The sequence below is a fragment of the Tamandua tetradactyla genome, chromosome 6 (genome assembly GCF_023851605.1).
Source record: "Tamandua tetradactyla isolate mTamTet1 chromosome 6, mTamTet1.pri, whole genome shotgun sequence".
Lineage (NCBI taxonomy): Eukaryota > Metazoa > Chordata > Mammalia > Pilosa > Myrmecophagidae > Tamandua > Tamandua tetradactyla.
The window spans coordinates 110253623-110268235 of NC_135332.1; the positions used below are offsets into that span (position 1 = coordinate 110253623).

The window sequence follows — 14613 nt, forward strand, 5'->3', positions numbered from 1 at the left end:
ATCTCACACCCTATACAAAAATTAACTCAAAATGCATCAAAGACCTAAACATTTGATCTAAGACCATAAAACTTTTAGAAGAAACTGTAGGGAAATATCTTATCAATCTTATAATAGGCAGTTTCCTGGACCTTACACCCAAAGCACACGCATTGAAGAAATAAATAAATGGGAACTCCTCAAAATTAAACACTTTTGTGCATCAAAGATCTTCGTCAAGAAAGTAAAAAGACAGCCTACAATGGGAGACAATATTTGGAGACAATGATATATCAGATAAAGGTCTCATACCCAGAATATATAAAGAGATTGTTCAGTTCAACAACAAAAAGACAACCCAATTACAGAATGGGTTGTAAGACATGTAAAAGACATGGACAGACACTTCTCAGAAGAGGAAATACAAATGGCCAAAAGGCACATGAAAAGATGCTCTCTTCCCTGGCTCTTAGGGAAATGCAAATTAAAACCACAATGAGATATCATCTCACATCCACCAGAATGGCCATTATCAATAAAACAGAAAACGACACATGCTGGAAAGGATGTGAAGAAAGAGGCACACTTATCCACTGTTGGTGGGAGTGTCAAATGGTACAACCACTGTTGAATACAGTGTGGCGGTTCCTCAGGAAGCTAAGTATAGAATTGCCATATGATCCAGCAGTACCATTGCTAGGTATCTATCTACTCGGAGGACATGAAGACAAGAACACAAACGGACATTGCACACCAATGTTTATAGTGGCATTATTTACAATTGCCAAGAAATGGAAACAGCTGAAATGTCCATCAACAGACGAGTGGCTAAGCAAGTTGTGGTATATACATACAATGGAATAATATGCAGCTGTAAGACAGAATAAAGTCATGAAGCATGTAACAACATGGATGGACCTTAAGGACATTATGCTGAGTGAGATTAGTCAGAAACAAAAGGACAAATACTGTATAGTCTCACTGATATGAACTGACATTAGTGAATGAACTTGGAGAATTTCAGTTGGTAACAGAGACCATCAGGAGATAGAAATAGGGTATATATTGTTTAATTGGAGCTGAAGAGATACAGATTGTGCAACAGAACTGATTGTAAAAAATCCGAAATGGATAGCACAATATAACCTAATTGTAGCATAATAATGTTAATACACTGAATGAAGCTGAATGTGAGAATGATAGAGGGCTGGGGGCACAATGAAACCATAAGGAAAGATAGATAATAAAGACTGAGATGGTATAATCTAGGAATGCCTAGAGTGTATAATGATAGTGACTAAATGTGCAAATTTAAAAATGTTTCTGCATGAGGAAGAATAAAGGAATGTTAATAATGCAGGGTGTTGAAAATAGGTGGTAGTTAATATTTTAAAACTTAAAAGTATGTGTGAGACAAGCAAAAAATGTTATTTGGTACAATATATATATAATATACAAAATTATATATATATTTATATATCAATAACTCACACTATCAGCACATCATGATCATTTCTTAGAACATCTGCATCGATTCAGAAAAATAAAAAGAAAGCCAAAAAAAATTCATACATACCATACCCCTTACCCCTCCCCTTCACTGATCACCAGCATTTCAATCTACTAAGTTTATTTAAACATTTTTCCCCTATTATTTGTTTATTTTTAATCAGTATGTTTTACTTGTCTGTCGAAAAGGTAGACAAAAGGAGCATCAGACACAAGGCTCTCACAACCACACAGTCACACTGTGACAGCGATATCTGTCAGCAGTGAATAGGAAAGTATTTGCAGAATCCCCTAGGGAATGGTGAGAAAGGGGGAAAATTCAGCTTCCCCAAGTGGAGAATTCTTGATGTTCTCACAGGCAGTGGGTCAGCCAAAGCAATAGGCCGAGTCTCCAATCTTGGGGTTTGTTCATATGAAACTTAATCCCGCAAAGGATAGGCTAAGCCTACTTCAAATTAGACCTAAGAGTCATCCCCCAAGAGAACCTCTTCTGTTGCTCAGATGTGGCTTCTCTCTCTCTCTCTCTCTCTCTCTCTCTCTCTCTCTCTCTCTCAACACCCCCTCTCTGCCGACACAGCAAGCAAACACACTGCCCTCCCCCTCTCTACATGGGACATGACTCCCAGGGATGTGGACCTTCCTGGCAACGTGGGACAGAAATCCTAGAATGAGCCAGAACTCAGCACCAAGGGATTGGGAAAACCTTCTCAACCAAAATGGGGAAGAGAGAAATGAGACAAAATAAAGTGTAATGGCTGAGAGATTCCAGAGTAGAGAAGTTATCCTGGAGGTTATTCTCTATGCATTACATAAATATCACCTGTTTAGTTAAGGTGTAATGGAGAGGCTGGAAGGAACTGCCTGAAAATGTGGAGCTGTTCTCCAGTGGCCATGTTTCTTAAAGATAATTGTATGATGATATGGCTGTCGCAGTGTGACTGTGTGGTTGTGAGAGCCTTGTGTGTGATGCTCCTTTTGTCTACCTTATCGATGGACAAGTAAAACGTACTGATTAAAAATAACAAATAATAGGGGGAACAAATGTTTAAATAAATTTAGTAGATTGAAATGCTGGTGATTGGTGAAGGGGAGGGGTAAGGGGTATGGTATGTATGAGTTTTTTTTGGTTTTATTTTTATTTTTCTGAATCAATGCAGATGTTCTAAGAAATGATCATGATGTGATGATAGTGTGAGTTACTGATTATATAACAAGAATGGAATGATCATAAGATAAGAATGTTTGTGTTTGTATGTGGTTATGTATCATAAATAAAAAATAAATTAACTAAAAAAGAAAGGGAGGGGTAAGGGGTATGGAATATATGAATTTTTTTCTGTTGTCTTTTTCTTTCTTTTTCTGAATTGATGCAAATGTTCTAAGAAATTATCATGATGATGAGTATGCAACTATGTGATGATATTGTGAATTACTGATTATGTATGTAGAACAGAATGATCATATGTTAAGAATGTTTGTTTTTGTCATATTTTTTTAAATTTAAAAATTAAAAAAATTTTAAAAAGAAGAATTATGGTGGCCTCTAGGGCAAAATTCTCAACTTCAGTTATTGAAGGGGCCAGTGATGGGAGATGCAGGCACAGGGAACATGCTGGGAAGTATATGTAACCTAAGGCCAATCGTGTTTTGTAGTAGTCTTTGATGAGGCCACAGGTTTATCATGGCTGAAGAAAGAGTTGAAAGTAGCTGCCCTAGGGAGGACAGAGAAACTTCAACACATACTCACCATGCACAGAAGACCACAAGTCATGTCACATAGTCTTCTGGACCTGCAATCCAAGCTTTCTGCGTCATTCTAACAGAGAAAAATGGGATATCAAGGAGGCCCAAGGATCTCCTGGTAGAGACAGTTCTCTGCTGGAGAATCCCCAGGGTGACCCAGAATGCACTCACCTTCTGATCTTTCTTACCAGAGGTTTTTGGTTTAAAGCAGACCTTCTGAGTTGACCTTGTATTGTAAAGACCCTATCATCTTCAGAATTTGCTTTAAAGAGATTAGAACTCACTGCTACCTGTGGCTTTCATACTGTACCATTGGAATGGTCCTATCTAGCAGTTCAGGCCTTAGATTTACAATAGTAATAAAGCTTCCTCAAGTTGGACATCCTAAAAAGAAACAGTGCCTTTGTCAAACATTATAATTGAAAGACATCAGTGAAACTGTTAGATTCCTAGGATGTGGAAATATATTACGTAAAGTTTTTAGACCATCTAGTTTCAACAAAAAAGCACCTGAGAAGCAGTAGCAAAAAAAAAAAAAAGAGATTTCTTCAGTGTTGTCTTCTAGACATGAAAGCAGTTTCATTCCATTCTTCATTAAGTTCTACATGTCACTTAAGCAGGATTTGCTTACTTACAAGGTTAGGTGTTTTTTCTGAAAAATAGTTTACTTGGAAATATTCTGCACTTAAAGACACCAATAAATTACCTCAAAATCACAATATTAATAGTTCTTAGGCTGGATCTAATCCAAGGTGAAAAACCTTTACATTAGAGCTAGAAATAGTTATATTACTATATGTGTTAATATCATGTAATATATACATATATAAATAGTAGCACATACTGTACATGTGCATACATACACACAGCTGTGATCTGGGCCTTGTTCCAGTAACATGGCCACAAAATATTCACTAGTGTATCTTCTAATTAGGAATGTTGCTCAGAACTATGAACTTTAAGAGTCTGAACAGAATTTGCAACCTACAGAAGTTATTTTAAAAATCTAATTTGGAGTTTGTATCTTTTACTAAGCTAGGACTTTTAACCAGACCCAGGATACTCAAGAATTTGAGGGGTGGGGAGGGGTTGTCCAGAAGCCTCCTTTCTCCCCTTCTCCCCACGCCCATAGCCCTACCTGACATGTTATCTATTTATTTAACCTGATTTGGTCTTTATCTTCCCCTAACTAGAAGGTAAGCTCTATGAGAATAGGGACTTTGTGTAGGGCCTTTCACATAGAAGGCTTTCAGGAAATAATTACTGAATGAATGAAAATTTAAATTTGAGTCAAGTGGAGGTATTTCTGACTGTTTTATTGGCTCTTAGAAGGACATAGCCCTGTTTTCAGTGTTTTATAAGATGAATCATATCTTTTATTTGTATTTTTGTCTTAAACCCTACTGCTATAAACAATTTTATATAATAAACACTGGGCCTAAGGAAAAAAAAGAAAGAAGAAAAGAATTCCTGTGAATCTTTTCGCTTGGTTTTTCTAATGTTAATATTTTACCATATTTGCTTTATCCTTGTCTATAGAACATAAACAGATTTTTTTCTTATCCTTTTAAGAGAAATTTGCAGACATGATTCCTCCTTACCTCTAATTAATCCATTGTTTTTTTTCCTGAAAACAAACAACAAAACCACAGTGTAATTATCAAATTCCAGATGCTAATATTGATGCAGCATTCTTAATCTTCAGACCTAATTCAGATTTCACCAATTGTCCAATAATGTACTTTTTAATAAAAGAAAGTCCCAGATTATGCTTTGCATTTTGCTTTTGCATTTCTTTAGTCCCTTTTGCTCCAAACAGTTCCTTAGTCCGTCTTTGTCTCTGGTAACAGTTATTTGGGTTGAATGCCCCTCAGTTTTGGTTTGTCTGATTCCCTCTCTCTCTCTCTCTCTCTCTCTCAGTGAAACATTATATACAAAACTTCACGTCTTTATTCATCCATTTCTCTTCCTTTGTCAAAGAACCTGCTATCTTACATGGTTTTATCCTTTTACTATCTAGATCCATAGATATTGAATTTTTGAAATTTGTTGCCACTTCCTTTGTGTCCCAGTACATGATCACATTTGTAAATGTTCCTTATAACCTAAGAAAGAATGTGCACCCTTTAATTCTTTAAATGAATTAATGGTTGTAAAGCATGTAAAAAACAGTGTCTAGTACATCATAAGCACCATATTTATTAAATATATAAAATAATAATATGAATGTAAAGTTTTATATAAGTCCACTAACTCAAATTCATTAACTGTCTTGTTCAAATTTTGTATGTTTGATCACACAGTGTTTGAAGAGGTGTGTTACAACCTCCCTGTGGTTGTGGATTTCTATTTTTTACATGTATTCTAACAACTTTCACTCCCTGATATAGTAGTAGGAGGTCCTGGTAGTTGGAGCCTGTCCCCTGTTCCTTTCCTTTGGCAAGGGCTGTGCTTCAGTGCACAGCAGAAGTCTAAGGGAGTGAGAGTACTAACTGAGCTGAAAAGGCATCACAAGGAAATGGAAATTTATGAGTTCAAACTCACTAAGAATCACTTTGGTGTCAGCATCTCCCCTTTATAAGGTTTTGTTTGTGGCCTGATCCTCACTTGCTACACTCCAATATTTCTCCTCTCAGCTGCCTCTTCTCCTTTCCCTCAAACCTAATTTCTTTGAAATTTAAGCCAACTTTTTTGGATAATAGTCACCAAATTCCTTCTTTCAAATATTTCAGAGTTCAATTTCAATATTCATCTGATACTTACAGGACTGGAAAGTAGATTAGAAATGTGTCTTAACTGATGCAATAAATATTTATTGAACACATGCCATGTGGTTAGGCTTTGTGCTAGAGGTTGACTGACAGTGGTAAACAAAATACACATGAAGATTTCAAAAGAGTGGGAAATAGACCTGTTATAGTTTGCTAGCTGCTGGAATGCAATATACCAGAAACAGAATGGCTTTTAAAAAGGGAATTTAATGAGTTGGTAGTTTACAGTTGTAAGGCCAAGAAAATGTCCCAATTAAAACAAATCTATAGAAATGTCCAATCTAAGGCATCCATCCAGGGAAAGATACCTTGGTTCAAGAAGGCCGATGAAGTTCAGGGTTTCTCTCTCAAATGAGTAGGCATACTACAAACATAGTCATGGCTTCTCTCTTGGCTGGAAGGGCACATGGCGAACATGGCATCATCTGCTAGTTTTCTCTCCTGGCTTCCAGTTTCATGAAGCTCCCCGGGAGGCATCTTCCTTCTTCCTCTCTAAAGGTCACTGGCTGGTGGACTCTCGGCTTCATGGTACTACAGCATTCTCTGCTCTCTCTGAATCTCTCATTCTCCAAAATATTTCCTCTTTTATAGGACTCCAATAAACCAATCAACCCACTCAAATGGGTGGAGACATGTCGTCACCTAATCCAGCTTAACAACCACTCTTGACTAAATCACATCATCCAGGGAGATGATCTGATTACAGTTTCAAACATACAGTATTGAATAGGGATTATTCTACCTTTATGAAATGAGATTTTGATTAAAACATGGCTTTTCTAGGGGGCATACATCCTTTCAAACTACCACAAGACCTGAAACAAATCTGGATAAATTGTGAAAATCTCTGAGGGAAAAGAACTGGGTTCTATAAAAGTGAGGGAGTGTGCTGTGAGGAAGTGTTGGGGGAGCATATCCCAAAGGATGAAAAGCTCTAGGAAGGTCCTGGGTCAGTACAGACCTTGGCCTCTGGAGGGATGAAAGAAGCTGAGGCATAGAGAATTGTCAGTGTCCAGGAGGCAACTGGGGAGACAGATGGGACCACCTCATATTAGAACATTATAAACCATGTTAGAATTTTAATTTCATTCCAGAAATTGGAATCCATTGAAGAGTTTGAGGTAGAGAAGAGTGAGATGACTAAATTTGTTTTAAAATGTGACTCACTACTAGGTAGAGAATGGACTAGAGAAGATTAAAAATGGAAGCATAGATACCATTTGGGAAAGTTGGCAAAATGTAGGTTGTTGGTGACCTCAGAGTATGTTTCCCTCTTATCGGAAACATAAGTAAACCCTCTTATGTGGTTTACTGAAACCACAGTGGCAAACAAAACAAAGACTTAAACTAACTTCTTCTATAAAGAATTGCTTATACAGTCCTAAATGAGCATCATAAATTTATTCATAAGTCTGGGAACCCATAAATCCTGATTTAAATTTTATGGGGTTTTAGGTTAATTTTTTTTCTTAGAGAAGTTGTGACTTACAGAACAATCACACATAAAATACAGAATTCTCACATACCACCCTATTGTTAACAGCTTGCATTGGTGTGAACATTTGTTACAGTTGATGAAAAGACATTTATAATTGTACTATTAACTTTGGTCCATGGTTCAACTTAGGGTTCACTGTTTGTATTATACAGTTCCATGGATTTTTAAAAAAATGTTTATTCTGTTGTGTATACAACCCAGCATTTCCTTTTAAGATATATATTTCAGTGCTCTTAGTTAAGTTGACAATGTTGGCTGCATCACCACCATCCATTACAAAAACATTTCCATCATTCCAAACAGAAACCCTGTACATTTTAAGCTTTAACTTACCATTCCCTATCTGCACACATACACACACCCCCACCTCCCATCCCCTGGTAACCTTTATTCTCGATTCTAACTCTGAGTTTGCTTATTCTAATAGTTTCTAGTAACATATATACAATTTAAAATTTCTCCTTTTAACTATATCCAAAAGTATAACTGAGTATTGTTAATTATATTCACAATGTTGGGCTATAATTACCACCATCCAGTACCAAAACTTTTCCATTGTCCCAAATAGAAACTGTTCATTTTAAGCCTTAACTCCCTATTCCCTTTCCACATCTTGTCCTTTGGTAACCTGTATTCTAGATTCCAACTCTGAGTTTGCTTATTCTAATTGTTTCATATCAGTGAGATCATATAATATTTGCTCTTTTGTGTCTGACTTATTTTACTCCACATGATGTCTCCAAGGTTCATCCATGTCGTGACATGTATCAGTACCTCATTCCTTTTTACACTGAATAACATTCCGTTGTGTGTATATGCCACATTTTATTTATCCATCCATCAGTTAGTAGATACTTGGATTGCTTCCATCTTTCAGAAGTTGTGAATAATGCTGAGATCAACATTGGTGTGGATCTCTTCAATTCCCTGCTTCAGTTGTTTTGGGTATATACCTAGTAGTGGAATTGCCAGGTCATATGATAGTTCTATTAGCTTTCTGAGAAACGCCAAACTGTCTTCCAGCAGTTGCACCATTTTACGTTGCCACCAGCAATGAATGAGTAGTACTATTTCTCCACAGACTCTCCAACACTTGCTATTTTCCATTTTTTAAATAGTAGCCATTCTGATGGGTGTGACATGATATCTCATTGTGGTTTTGGTTTGCTATTTCTTGAAGGATAATAATGTTTCAGTAGTCATAATCCTTTGTTAAATCCTCACTTCTCAGTTACAACTCCTTACTGTCATTTGATCATTCTCTCAGTCTTGAGTGATATTTGGGCAAAGACCATTCTAACTTCTTTACTTGAAAATGGATGTTGACATTATGGGGTAATGGAATGTTACTGGTTGATGTTCTGAGAGGAACTGCTACCTCTATGTTTCAGGGCTTATCTGGCATAGGAACAATCTGGAGGTTTAAAGTTTCTGAAAAATAAACTTAATAAGTAAAACTTTTACAGAGTCTTAGATAAAGCCCTGGATTTTCAGGAATATTGTTGGTTGGGTCTTGGCACACCATGGCAATTTGTAATATCTGGCTGAAGTTAAATAAGGGTGACCTCTAGAATGACCCCTGAACTTTATTTGAAATTTCTTAGCCACTAAAGCCTTATTTTGTTGCATTTCTTTTCTCCCTTTTAGTCTAGCAGGCATTCTTGATCCCGCAATGCCAGGGCCAGGTTCATCCCTGGTGATCATGTCCCACACTGTCAGGGATACTTACACCCCTGAAAGTCCTGTCTCAATAGAGGGGGGGGGGTGGGTAAGGCATTTATTTGCAGCATTTCGCTTATAGAGAGGCCACATCTGAGCAACAAGAGAGGTTCTCTGGGGGTGACTCTTATGTGTGTTTATAAGTAGGATTGGATCAACCTCTTTAATTAGTTTCATCATTACAGAAATAAGTTCTATAAGGGTCAGCCTCAAGTTTGAGAGATTGGCTTATTAAATTGGGAGTTCCCAGTGCTTGAGAGAATATCAGGAATTTCCCAGTGAGGAAGTTTAATAGTTCCATATTTTCTCTCCAGTGCCTCAAGGGACTTTGCAAATACTTTTTTATTGTCTGCCCAAAATACTCTGGACTGTATTATATTATATTAAGCTATACAGAATCATCAGATCTCATTCTCTATTCTAGGCTCCATGTAGTTACATTGTTTAAATAAACTGGCCAGACTGGTTAATTTAGAGAATGTGCTACAGAAAATTTAAATGTTGGCCAGAATAAACATCTCTTCCTTTGGCCTCACACAGAAGTTGTAGTTTACAGACTTTATCATCCTTTACCCTATATTCTGTTTACCTTAGTCCCAAACAGATCAGCTTCATTCATATCTCTCAATAACACAAGACTCTGGAATAAACATGACTACTGTAAAAACTTACAATCTGGGCCCTAATTTTCTTCTAAGCATTTTCTGATGAGACCATGCAGTATTTGTCCTTTTGTTTCTGTCTTATTTTGATGAACATAATGTCCTCAAGATTCATTCACCTCTTTGTAGGCCTCAAGACTTCATTCCTTTCTGTTGCCACACAATATTCCATGGTAAATACACATCACAGCTTGTCCTGCTCCTCAGTCAGTGGACCCTTTGGCCACCATCATCCATTGGCCTTCATGAATAATTCCACTTTACTCTTCAGTGTGAAAATGTCTATTCATGTCCCTGCTCTCAGTTCTTCTGAGTATATTCCTAGTAACAGAGTGGCCCAATCCTGTGATGACTGTATATTTAGCCTCCTGTGGATCTGCTGCATTACTGTCTGGAGGGGCTGCACCATTCTACTTCCCTACCAACACTGAATAAGTATACCTCTCCACATCTCCTCTAATACTTGTTTTTATCTTTATTTATTTATTTTATTATTTATTTTGGGCTCTGTGGTTTTGTTGAGATATATTCACATACCATATATTCTATACAAAGTATACAATCAGTGTCTCACAGTATCCTCACTTTGTGTACGATGACCCTGATCCTCACTTTTTGGGCAATTTTCATTGCTCCAAAAAGAAAAGTAACAGATATACACAGCAGCACATAAAAGAAAACCCAAACATCCCATATCCCTTATGCCCCCCTCCCCAATTATTTACCCCTAGTATCGGTGTGATACTAGTAAGATGTTACTGTTTAATATAGTCCATAGCATGCAATAGGTAATTTTCCCAAATACCAATCTATTATTAACTCTTTGTACAAATAGTTCATGTAAGAACTTTTCTTTATTTGTAGTGTTAACCAGTGAGATATGTGACTTCAGACAACCCCTTCCAATCATATTCACCTTCAATAGGCACTATTACTTATAATCCCAATAACAAACTATTTGTCCATTCCCAAATATTTAAGATCAACCTTTTTAATAAATCTGTACATAATAAGTAACTTCTTAATAGCTTTTACATTTTCTAGATGGTTCATATTAGTGAAATTATACAAAATCCTTTTGTGTCTGTTTATTTCCTTCAGCATTATGTTGTTGCATAATTCAAGTCCTCATTCCTTCTTACTGTTGCATAATATTCCATTGTATATATATACCACATTTTGTTTATCCAGTTATCTGTTAATGGTCAGTTGCATTATTTCCATCTTTTGGCAATTGTGAATAATGCCATTAAGAACATCAGTGTGCAAATGTCTGTTTGTATCACTGCTTTCAAATCTTCTGGGTATATACTGAGTAGCAGAATTACTAGGACATAGGGCAACTCCATATTTAGTTTTCTGAGGAATTGCCGAACTGTCTTCCACAGCAGCTATACCATTTTACATTCCCACCAGCTATACCATTTTACATTCCCACCAGCAGTGAATAAGTGTTCCATTTTCTCCATATACTCTCCAACATTTATGGTTTCCTGATTGCTTAATAGCAACAGTTTTTATAGGTGTGAGATGATATCTCATTGTGCTTTTGATTTGCATTTCCCTAATTGTTAAAGAAGATGAACATCTTTTCATATCCTTTTTAGCTATTTTCTTTTCCTCTTCAGAAAAATGTCTATTTATATCTTTTGCCCATTACATAATTTGGTTGTTTGTCCTTTTGTTGTTGAGTTTTAGGATTTCTTTATATATACTGGATATCAAACCCTTATCAGATATATGGTTTCCAAATGTTTTCTCCCATTGAGTTGGCTGTCTCTTCACCTATTTGACAAAGTCCTTTGAAGCACAGAAGGGTTCAATCTTGAGGAGTTCCCATTTATCTATTTTCTTCTTTCATTGATTGTACTTTGGGTATAAAGTCTAAGAAGCTCCCTCCTATTACTAGGTCTTAAAGATGTTTCCCTATATTTTCTTCTAGACTTTTGTGGTATTGACTCTTATATTTAGGTCCTTAATCTACTTTGAGTTAGTTTTTATGAAGGATGTAAAGTAGGGTTCCTCTTTCATTCCTTTGGAAATGGATATCCAGTTCTTCCAACTCATTTATTGAAGAGACTATTCTGTCCGAATTCAGTGGATTTGGGGGCCGTGTCAGAAATCAATTGACCATAGAGCTGGGGGTCTATTTCTGAACTCTCAGTTCATTTCCATTTATGATATTGAGGAAGTTTCCTTTATTTCCTACCTTTTGAAGTGTTTTTATCAGAAAAGGATGCTGAATTTTGTCTAATGCTTTTTCAACATCAATTGAGATGATCATGTGGTTTTTCCCTTTCAATTTGTTAAAGTGTTGTATTACATTGATTGATTTTCTTGTGTCGAAACACTCTTGCTTGCATGCCTGGAATAAGCCTCACTTGGTCATGCCGTATAATTCTTTTAATGTGCTGTTGTATTGGATTTGCAAGTATTTTGTTGAGGATTTTTGCACCTATATTCATTAGGGAGATTGGTCTGTTGTTTTCCTTTCTTATAGTATCTTTATCTGGTTTGGCATTAGAGTGATGTTAGCTTCTTAGAATGAGTTAGGTGATGTTCCTTTTCCCTAAGTTTTTTGGAAGAATTTGAGCAGGAATTTTATCGGTTCTTTTTGGAATGTTTGGTGATATTCCCGTGTGAACCCATCTGGCCCTGGGCTTTTCTTTGCAGGAAGATTATTGATGACTGATGACTGATTGAATCTCTTTATTTGTGGTTGGCTTGTTGAGGTATTCTGTTTCTTCTTGAGTGAGTATAGTTGTTCATGTGTTTCTAGGAAATCATCCATTTGATTTAAGTTGCCTAGTTTGTTGGCATATAGTTGTTTATAGTATCCTCTTATGATTTCTTTTTTTTATTTCTTCAGGGTCCATGGTAATGTAATGACCCCCCGCACCCCATTTCTGATTTTATTTATTTGCATCCTCTCTCTTTTTTTCTTTGTCAGCCTCACTCAGCATTCATTGATTTTATTGCTTTTTCTCAAAGAACCAACTTTTGATTTTATTGATTCTATTGCTTTTTTGTTCTCCAACTCATTTATTTCTGCTTTAACCTTTCTTATTTCTTTTCTATTGGCTTTGGGGTTAGTTTGCTGTTCTTTCTCTAGTTCCTCCAGGTGTGCAGTTAAGTCGTCGATTTTTGCTCTTTCTTCTTTTTTAATATAGACATTTAGGGCATTAAATTTCCCTCTAGCACTGCCTTTGCCACATCCCATAAGTTCTGATATGTTGTATTCTTGTTTTCATTCATCTCCGGATATTTACTGATTACTCTTGAAATTTCTTCTTTGACCTACTGATTGTATAAGAGTATATAATTAAACCTCCATGTATTTGTGAAAGTTGTGGTTCTTTGGTGGCATTGATTTTCAGCTTCATTCCACTGTTGTCAGAGAAAGTGCTTTGAATAATTTCAATCTTTTAAAATTTATTTTGACCTGTTTTTGCCCTAGCATTTGACTTATCCTGGAGAACATTCCATGATCATTAGAGAAGAATGTATATCCTGGTGCTTTGGGGTGTAATGATATATAAATGTCTTTTAGTTCTAATTCATTTATCACATTATTTAGGTTCGCTGTTTCTTTATTGATATTTTGTCTAGTTGTTCTATCTATAGAAGAGTATGGTGTATTGAAGTCTCCCACTATTATTGCTATTGCTCCCTTCAGTTTTGCCAATGTTTGCCTCATGTACATTAGAGATCCTTGATTGGGTGCATAAGCATTTAAGATGGTTATTTCTTCCTGGTGAATTGTCTCATTTATTAATATGTAGTGACTTACCTTGTCTCTTATGACATCTTTTCATTTAAAATCTATTTTGACTGATGTTAGTTAGCTACTTCTGCTTTCTTTTGGCTTCCGCTTGCATGGAATATCTTTTTCAATCCTTTCACTTCCAATCTATTCGAATCCTTACAGCTAAGATGAGTCTTATAAACAACATATAGATGGATCATATTTTTAAATCCGTTCTGCCTATCTGTCTCTTTTAATTGGGAAATTTAGTCTGTTGACATTCAAAATTATTTATGTAAAGGCATTTCTTGATTCGACCATCTTATCCTTTGGTTTTTATTTGTCCCTTCTTTTTATCCTTTCAGTTACCCTTACTAATACTTTCAATTCTTTGTCTTCCTCCAGACCTCACTCTCCTTTTATTCTTTTCCAGCTGACAAATCTCCCTTTAGTATTTCTTGCAGGACAGGTCTCTTGCTAACGTATTCACTCAGCATTTATTTGTCTGTGAAAATTTTCATCTCTCCCTCGTTTTTGAAGGGCAACTTTGCTAGATAAAGAATTATTGGCTGACAATTTTTCTCTTTCAGAATCTTAAATATATCATGCTACTCCCTTCTCGCCTCTACGGTGCCTGCTGAGTGGTCTGAACTTAGTATTATATGGTTTTACCTTGTATACTGGTTTGAAACTATTGTGTACCCCAGAAAAGCCATGTTTTAATCCTGATCCAAATGGGGCACCCATTTATTTTAATCTTGATTCAGTATTGTAGGGTGTGAGATATGGGTCCTCTTTCATTCTTTTAAACATGGATATCCAGTTCTCCAAACACCATGTATTGAAGAGGCTGCTCTGCCCCAGTTGGGTTGGCTTGACCGCCTTATCAAAGATCAATTGTCTGTAGATGAGAGGGTCTAATTCTGAACATTCAGTTCAATAACATTGGTCAGTATATCTATCTTTAAGCCAGTTCCATGCTGTTTT

At 36.2% G+C, this 14613-nt stretch overlaps 1 protein-coding gene across 3 annotated transcripts in view; it reads left to right on the forward strand.

The window, feature by feature from the left end:
* SGK3 (serum/glucocorticoid regulated kinase family member 3) overlaps positions 1 to 14613 on the forward strand; it is a 243790-nt gene that overhangs the window by 38144 nt on the left and 191033 nt on the right. The window lies entirely within an intron of this gene.